Genomic DNA, 10,010 nt, shown 5'->3' with positions numbered 1-10,010 from the left:
GGGGTCCCAGGCTGCAGCCAAAGTGTACCGTGCAGCATTTCAGTAGTTGTAATGCCAGCGCGCTCGTGCTGACGACGAGTGCCCACCTTTTTGGGTCTGGTTTGTAGTACTGTATGTACATTACAGGAAGTTGGCTCTTGTTAGACGTGCAGACGGCGGGTGCCCGCCTCTTCTTCCGGGTCACTGTGAGGTTTTTACTGTGGTCTGTATCCTCATTAGAAATATTTAATCTCACTTCCTGTCCTTGAGACAACAGGAAGTGAGAGGAAATCTACCCCTGGAAAGGAAATTCACTCCTGTAAGAGTTATCATTGGAAAAAGGTGTATCTACTGAAGCTTTATCACCAAACCTTGTTTCCACGACAACCCACCATTTTCAAAATCCTATTGTCACAGGGACAGAAAGTGAGGTGAAATCTTCTGAGCAGGGGCACACACAGCAAAACAAATGTTACAAGGGGTTAACCCTTCCCTATGCTATCCAAACTTAAAAACATTTTTTGGCTGGAGCTACATTTTCAAAATGTACCTGTTCCAGCTTACATACAAATTCAACTTAACAAACCTATGTTGTTCGTAACCCAGGGACTGTCTGTATTAATGAACCTCTGTGACCTATGCTGTAGTTTTTTTTACAAGTTTGCTTACATGTTTTCACTTGTGCTTTCCAATTATTGCAAGTTACTTTAGCTCTGCTGTGAAAAAAAAATTATCTACTAATTTTCACTAATCCACCACCCACGCCCCATCTTTGCAATAGAAAATTCCCAAGAAAGCATAGGGCACAATTCTGACCAACAACACTGCCAAGCAAGGGCAACACAGAGATGGCAGATGATGGGAATAGCACTGAATGCTGGGACACATAGCAACAGAGGAATTGAAGGAATAAGCCTGTTGCAAACACTATATATAGAAAGTTAAAATGTATTTCTTTCTCATCCATTGAGGGACACAGTAAATGTATAGCCTGACAGGATTTTTGTACTCCTCTTCTTGGAGTCTATTGATGGGCACAGGCCACTCCACTGTGTTTATTTTCATGCTCTTGGTACTACTTTGCTACAAAAATGTGGCACGATAGCTGTTGGTAAGGTTATCTTGTGTGTGCCAATTTTCTTTGTTGCCAGTGTCCATTTCTCTGCTAGGTGGCAGTATAATTACTCTGACATTTTAAGAATTCCTGTGTCGCTCAATTTTACAGTGAGTGCAAAAATCCTATCATTCAGAATGGAAGACTTTTAGCGATATATGGGGTATGTGATGAACATGTTTCACACATCTGTAAAACAAGCAGGACAAACGTGGCATTACAAATTGCGAAGATTTAAATAAAAGTCCATCTCTATTCATCATAAAACTGATAGGAGGATTACTCGATTGCAGTACTAACAATCTCTACGCACCTGTAACCAGTGGATGTCTCTGTAACAATTAAAAGGTATTAGTGCAATATTGTGCTCCCCTTTACTTCTAGAAGGTTCAGTCTGGTATAGGAGAGCAGCGTCCATACTTGGCTGCTCAGTAGCACGTACCGTACTTTCCTATTCAGCAAAGCCTTCTGTGTGCAGCAAGAAATGTAGCTTTCCTTAAAGTGTATTTACACTTTTGCAGACAAATTGGGATAACCCCTATTTTATATTTGTTACAGGTTTCCATTCACATAGAATATGCGTTAAAAAAATGCTTCTTGCCGTTTAAATTGCTTTTACCTGGGTTAGGGTTTCTTGGCTTCTTAAGGGTTACATTTATACCGGCTTCTCCTTCTTTGTAATGTTGGGAGGGGCTGCGAGGGGTTAAAGAATTACAACCCTGGTTTCTTCATTGTATGTTAATTAAGTTAATGAGAGAAGCACAATCCTCAAGTTTCAGTTCTAAAGGTGCCCATACACTGTACGATTATCGTACGAGAATCGCGGGAAATCCCGCGATCGTACGATAATCACAAAGTGTATGGAAGGCGTGCGACCGTTTCTACTGTACGATCGCACGTCTTCCGTCGAACAAGCAGGCTGGAAAACCCGCCGGGAATCGTACGACTCTAGGCGGGTTAGTGGCCTGCTTGTTCGACAACTGCCGAACGAGCCGGTGTTCCCGTTCAGCATTGCAGTCATCGGAAGCCCGCCCCTCAGGGGGGCGGGCTTGTGATGATCACAAGTACGATCTGCCTGTTCAAGATGGGCAGATCATACGTTTTTTTAATTACTTTACAACCCTCGCAAGACAAAAGTCTTGTGAGGGTTGTAAAGTGTATGGCCACCTTAAGTCTTTCTATAACGACATATCGCGGTGAAGGTGAGAAAAGCCTTGAATCATTAATGTTGCCTGCTGCAACAAAACATCTAAAAAGTAAGAAATATTAATTGAAAAATTATTTTTCTATACGCTGTGTGAATAGGAACACACAGAATATAGAGGGGCTTTCTTAAGTTTGACTGCAAAACTGGAAATACACTTTAAACCCAATTGGTGTGAAACATAGTGCTTATTGTGCCAGTGGTACATTAGACCCTATAGCAGGGGTAGCCAAACTTCTTCTCTCCAGCTGTGGTGAAACAATATATCCCATCTTGCATCTGCTTCTGGAAGTCATGCATATGGCTGTCAGTCTTGCAATGCCTAATGCAATTTGTATTTTTAATACAACTGGGGGGGGCAAGGTTTACCCTGTTTCCCCGAAAATAAAATAAAACCTAGTACTATTTTTTGGAATTGCTAAAATATAAGACCTACCCCGAAAATAAGACATAGTTGTGACCATTCCCAGGGCCGGTGGTGGCAAAAGGGGGAACTTGAAGAGCCGCGGGAGAGGCAGGAGATACCAAATGCACTCCACCTGTGAGGAATCGATAGTGAAAGTGCGCTTCGCTCATTCTGGCTAGCGATTGGTTAGCAAATTGCTCTTGGAAAGGTACGGCACCCCTCATTGCCCTGATCACCATATTTTTGTACATGAATACATGTAGACTTTTCTACATGAATAAGTGTGGATTGTTGTACATTAAAAAAAAAAAAGACCTACACCGAAAATAAGACCTAGTGTGTTTTTTTGAGCCAAAAAAAATATAAGACAGTGTCTTATTTTCGGGGAAACACGGTAGCTATCCCTGCCCTCTAGGAATTGTCATAGATTAAAGTGACATTAAAGTTACACATTCTTATGTCCCCCTCCCCTCCCCCATGCTGCTTTAAGGACTTACCTTAAATGATGCCTCTTGATCTGATCATCTTCTTCCTTCCACTTGTATTGAGAAGTCCCTCCAGCGCTGGTGCTGTTCTTTGATCTAGCACAGACTCCTCAGCTCACGCGCTCACGGCTGTGTGCATTCACCTCCGCTGTGTCTCCCTTCTTCTCCCTGACGAAGATCTCTACTGCTCATGCGCCCGCCCCATCATCCTGCTTAGCCGCTCGAGAAGCTCCAGCTCTTCAGACGGGAGCGAGCGGCGGTAACAAAGGTAAGTACCTTTTTTGGTAACTTTTAAAAAAAATGTTTATGCTTTTGCCTAGCAGTAGATATATGCAAAAAAAAAAAACAAGTGTTTAATTATACTTTAACTAAAGGGTGTGCCAAGGAAAAACAGAAGTGCTCACCTGACAATTTTTCCTCTCCTTGCCTCATCATCTTGTGGAGGCATCAAGTCACTTGATTCTAGTCATGCCATGGGAGTGAGATGATGATTGAAGACAGGGAGAAGCACTTTGCATGGAGAGCAAATGTGAACACTGCACAGAGACCTCATACACAATGTGTAGAAAAACACCCTTTAAAAGGATACATGATATATCTTTTAATAGTAGTTGTCAGATTTCCAGAAGAGTGCACCTGTTTGCTGATCAGTATACAGGCGGGCTAGCATGACCTCACATAAATTCAGCGAAATCCAAGGTAGAATGCAGTCTTTGTATTCCCATCACTGGGCTTTAGTTTATTATCTAATAAGCCAAAATAAACTGTTCTGTGTTCCCATTCAGCAAATCCAATTGTTCACATGGAAGGACTTAATGCCAAGCGGTAGTGACCCTCGGTTCACAAAGGATGCTTTTATATGCACACAACAGATTGCCATAAAATCACCGGAGTATTTAAAGGTGTGGTTCGCATCGGGACAGGAAGGCATAGACAGCAATGAAAGCATTGTCCGAAGAGTTAACCCTTCTCCACTGCACAAAAAATATTTCTGGTTGCTTGAGAGTTAATATAAAGTTCTCTCTCAGGACCCCTCCTCTTCTCAGTGTGTGTGTACACACACATGAATATAATGTCTGTTGGGCCCACCTATGAAAACGGTGATCACATGTTAGATATCACCAAGCATGCCGGATTGAGATCGATAATTATTCACCATTAACTCTAAACTGATCACCTGTATAGGCTTTAAAAGCATTGCCTAGGGACAATTTAGGGTGCAAACGTTTTTTTGTCCTTTCCATTCACGTTGATCCCACAACAGAGATGTGAAGACAGTCTGCGTCTCCAATTTGCACATATGACAGACTTTGTTGTCAGCAATGTATGGAAGTATTGCTCACAAGTGGCAGATCACTGTTTGGGAGAAAGCCTCCCAAACAGTGGTTTTGGCAGTCCCACCCTCACTTGTTTCAGTTTTGTAAGCCACTGTTTTGGTTTTTTTTAGTGGTTTAAAAAAAAATCATGCATGAATGAATGTCTGCTAATGCAATGCGCCTCAAAACATAAAAATGTGTGCATTGCAGTACACCTAAATATTTGGCAATATTTGCAGTTGCATTATTGACTTACAAGGTCATTAAAGGTCTGCCTCTCTGGCACATCACCCCACCAGTTAAAGATGCCAAATGAAAGGGTGCAGGGATTTCAAAATGACAGCAGTGCTGAGGGGGTGCCACTGTCATCAGTGGGGCATTTGTTATCCCACTGACTAACTATATCAGGGCATTCTTCTTGCTCTCTTCCTGCTGTATAGTATATAAAAAAAGATTTTGGCATTATCGCATGCCTCCCATGACATTGCCCAGCTTCTCATGCCTTTTGTTTTTTATAATTGCTTGACTATTACCCCTAAAAGTGTCCATTATCCACTGACAAGATTTGAATCCCCATAGACTTCAATGGGATTCACAACAACTTTTAGATTGTCTAAGTATGTAACAAGATTCACTGAACCCATAATTAAAACATCCTTTCAAATAGTAATACAGGAAAAAAAGGGTGTGCTTGCACCCTTTATCAATCTTAGGATAGAGTTGTTTCTTTAGCCAACCCATAGTGTACTTTAGCCAACCCTTAGTTTACTAGGAATTCTTTGTCTTGCATTAAATGTTTATTTATTACAAAAAATATAGTAAAAACATATAATCTTGAAAAGGAAATAAAAAAAAAATTGACCCAAAGGCATTATTTTTTCCTTTAACAGAAGTCCATGGTTGTGTTTCTGGCCCACAATATCTAAATAACCCATCAATGGGTTCAAATATTATGAAACTTTCTACAACTAATGATGGATTTTTAATTCATTCACTTCCAACTTTTGCGTTCTATACAAGATCTTTCCTATTTAAAGTACAGATCGAGGTTATATAATTTGCCTACTCTGTGGTGTACTTTGACTCCAAAATGTTTTCATGTTTCCCAGTATAATCCTTGTTAGCATTACCAAAGAGCAAAGCTATTTATTTAAAAAACCCATGTGCAAACAAGTTCTATCTCTGCTTTCAGTGATGCGGTGTCTAGAAAGTTGACCAGCCATGAATCAATTCATACATCTATTCATACACTCACAGGCCTACAGAAAATATTGATTTCAGCTGATTACTTTTCAGCTGACCTGGCATATTATATTTTATATCAGTTAAACACTGTCATGAATAAATGCAAGGCATACTTTGTAAAACTGCAATCATATGTGTAGCTGTTGTTACATATGTTGCAGCTCAAACATATAAAGAATGGAAGCATCTATAAAACAAATGCAGACTGTAACCTGGTCTATTGGGCTGACCTACAAAAGTGTTGAGGGACTTGACTCAAAAATGTGTTAATATTTTCATCAGTTATCTAATCATGTAAAAAGCATCTGCACATAATTGGGTATTCCAAGTGAACAGGAATTTGCCTTTCATATGGTTGGATAATTAAACGGAATATTCACACAATTATTTGAGTGAAAATACTCAACACTTTTAGTAAACTAACCTCTACATTGTAGCTTTGTAATTGTAATTGCATGTTTGATGCAAAGTGAGTTTTATTTTTGAAAGCATGCTTATACATTTTTTACTATTTTAAAAAAGTACTAATTAGTAAAATGGTATAACTTATATAACATTGAAATGTTCCCACTGTTCAGCGTGCGCTGGCATAAAATTAGTTTTGTGTCAGATTTTTTGTTATTTCCTCTTTCGGGATTCAGGTTCGAAAGGCAATTTGTTTCAAGATTTGGATGAATCCAACATTTCTGTTAATTTTGGATGAGTTAAATGTTATTTATGAACGAATTTTCGTTGCAGCAAAGGGACATTAGAAAAAAAAGTGAAATTTTTCTTTTTAAAACCACAGCATTTTTTTTTTTACCAGACCCTTAATCCAAGCAGCAGCCTGGCATAGCAGGAAAGGGTTGTGCAGCCCCCCTCCTGCACCATACCAGGCCACTAGGGAGTGAGCTGTGTGCTGGAGTGCAGATTTCACTGACTGCATAGACATTGTGGTGTAAGCTGTGTACCAAAAATCCCATAATGGAATGAATCTTTGGATATGAAAAAGACATTTGTAGACATTTATAATTAGTATACCCAAAGTAATATTTTTCTACCTGAAGTATCAAATAATAATAATAATCAATTTATAGCAATTGTTCTGCTCAGCTCTAGTATGGTTGCTCTTGGCTGAGGTAATAGAAGTACAGTCCTAAGGACATCTAACATGATGACCAACAGCTTGTAAATATGTCCCATCAGCAAGATCCACCCCCTCCAAAAATAAGTAGGAACATACATCTGTGGTAGCGTATGGGATTCAATTTCCCGCAAAAAGAATTAGTACAAAGTGCCCAGGCATCCAGTCCGCAATTAATATTGCTATTGCGCTCTGGATATTGTAGTGATACAGTTCTAAACACCTATGAAATGTATGTCAATGATTCAAGTAACATGCTATGTGCAGTGTGGCAAAATGGATCCGTGGTTACATGAATGAATGTATATGCTGTAATTTCTTCAAGTTTTCATTGCTCAGTATTCTTGTCACTAGTTAGATCTAAATGCCAGCACACAGATCACTTCTCAGTATCCATAAAGTTAGATTTACCCCAGTACACAGAGTTGACACCAGTGTCTTTGCATCTTGGGAAATCTGCACTCCAGCACACATGGCTCTCGTCTCATTATTCATACCAACAGTTAGATTTACCCCAGTACACAGCTTACACCACAATATGTATGCAGTCAGTGAAATCCACACAGCTCACTCCCTAGTATCCATGCCACCAGTGAGATCTGCACTCTAGCACATAGACAGCTCACTCCCCAGTATTCATGTTACTTGTGAGATCTGTACTCTAGCACACACAACTCACTCCCCATTATCCATGATACAAATGAGATCTGCACTCTAGCACACACAGCTCACTCCCCAGTATCCATGATACCAATGAGATCTGCACTCTGGCACACAGCTGACTCCCTAATATCCATGCTACCAGTGAGATCTGTGGTCTAGCACACACAGGTCACTCTCCAGTATCCATGCTACAAGTGAGATTTGCACTCTAGCACACAGACAGCTCACTCCCCAGTATTCATGCTACTGGTGAGATCTGTACTCTAGCATACACTTTTCACTCCCCAGTATCCATGCTACCAATGAGATCTGCGGTCTAGCACACACTTCTCACTCCCCAGTATCCATGCTACCAATGAGATCTGCGGTCTAGCACACACTGCTCACTCCCCAGTATCCATGCTACCAATTAGATCTGCCGTCTAGTACACACAGCTCACTCCCCAGTATCCATGCTACCAATGAGATCTACACTCTAGCACATACAGCTCATTCCTTAGTATTCATGCTACCAGTGAGATCTGCACTCTAGAACACAAAGATCACTCACTAGTATACATGCCACCAGTGAGATCTGCGGTCTAGTACACACAGCTCACTCTCCAGTATCCATGCTACCAGTGAGGTTTGCACTCTAGCACACACAGCTCACTCCCTAATACTCATGCTACCAATGAGATCTGCACTCTAGCGCACACACAGCTCCCTCCCCCCATGCTGCCAGTTATGTGATCCATTAAGATAATGTATGCAAAAACATTTTGGTTAAATTGAAAATATTTTTTTTCCCCACAATTATTTTTTCTTTAACCCCTTGGTGACGGAAGACGTACACTGTACGTCCCTGCCACTGAGTGCCGAAATGACTGATCAAGTACACTGGTAACCACTGAGAATCAGCGGTTACTGTTCATTAATCGATGCCTCAGTATTGAGGCATCGATTAATGAAAGAGTTAAGTTTTTTTGACACCCGATCCCTTTCTGGGATCGGGTGTCTGACAGTGAGCGCAGAGCAGTATTTGCAGCTTTGGCGTCACTCTTTGACAGCTGGTATAGCCCGGGATTAGGAAACATTTAGCTTCTTTTGCTGAAACAATGTTGCAGGCTTCTGATTGTTGTGGGAACAATCAGAAGCCTTTGTGACATCTGATCCTGAAATGTTGCAGGATCAGTGTCACTAAGGTTATTATTGGTTTTTCTTAAGTTTGAAACAGCATAATAATAACCAAGAATAAATTAACTAAATGATCAAGCATTAATAGTGAGATTCATTTATAATGACTGCCTGATATGATTACATAGTTACATAGTTACATAGTATTTGAGGTTGAATAAAGACATAAGTCCATCAAGTCCAAGTGTGTGTGTGTGTGTGTGTGTATCAAGTCCAAGTGTGTGTGTGTGTGTATAGGTCCCTGAGTCATCTCATTCTTAAGAGTACCTGTACCCTTGTTCATTATGGTCTCTCAGGAAATCGTCCAAAAGCTTCTTGAATGATTCTAGACTATTTGCAGAAATCACTGCTTGTGGCAGCGAGTTCCAGACCATAACCGCGCGAACTGAGAAGAACCCCCTTCGCCCCTTGTGTTTGAATTTTTTTTTTACCAGTTTTAGGTGGTGGCCTCTAGTCTTTGTTACGGAATTAATCTTAAAGAGTTTGTTGCTAATGTTGCTATGACTATTGAACTTCTTGTACATGAATCTTCTGATTGTTGTGGGAACAATCAGAAGCCTTTGTGACATCTGATCCTGAAATGTTGCAGGATCAGTGTCACTAAGGTTATTATTGGTTTTTCTTAAGTTTGAAACAGCATAATAATAACCAAGAATAAATTAACTAAATGATCAAGCATTAATAGTGAGATTCATTTATAATGACTGCCTGATATGATTACATAGTTACATAGTTACATAGTATTTGAGGTTGAATAAAGACATAAGTCCATCAAGTCCAAGTGTGTGTGTGTGTGTGTGTGTATCAAGTCCAAGTGTGTGTGTGTGTGTATAGGTCCCTGAGTCATCTCATTCTTAAGAGTACCTGTACCCTTGTTCATTATGGTCTCTCAGGAAATCGTCCAAAAGCTTCTTGAATGATTCTAGACTATTTGCAGAAATCACTGCTTGTGGCAGCGAGTTCCAGACCATAACCGCGCGAACTGAGAAGAACCCCCTTCGCCCCTTGTGTTTGAATTTTTTTTTTACCAGTTTTAGGTGGTGGCCTCTAGTCTTTGTTACGGAATTAATCTTAAAGAGTTTGTTGCTAATGTTGCTATGACTATTGAACTTCTTGTACATGAAAATCATGCCCCCCTTAATCTCCTTACTTCCAACGTGAACATATTGTAATGTGGGAGCATACACTGCAAGCCATACAAAAGATTACCAGGGTGCAGTATGATTTGCTTTAAAGGAGATAAGTTAGCAAGGCGCTATTAATTAGTGATAAAGGTTTGAAGAAAGCCTTGAATATTAA

The sequence above is a fragment of the Nanorana parkeri genome, unplaced genomic scaffold, assembly GCF_000935625.1.
Source record: "Nanorana parkeri isolate BGI_ZX_2015 unplaced genomic scaffold, ASM93562v1 scaffold191, whole genome shotgun sequence".
Taxonomy (NCBI): domain Eukaryota; kingdom Metazoa; phylum Chordata; class Amphibia; order Anura; family Dicroglossidae; genus Nanorana; species Nanorana parkeri.
Note: the sequence above shows the minus strand (reverse complement) of the source record.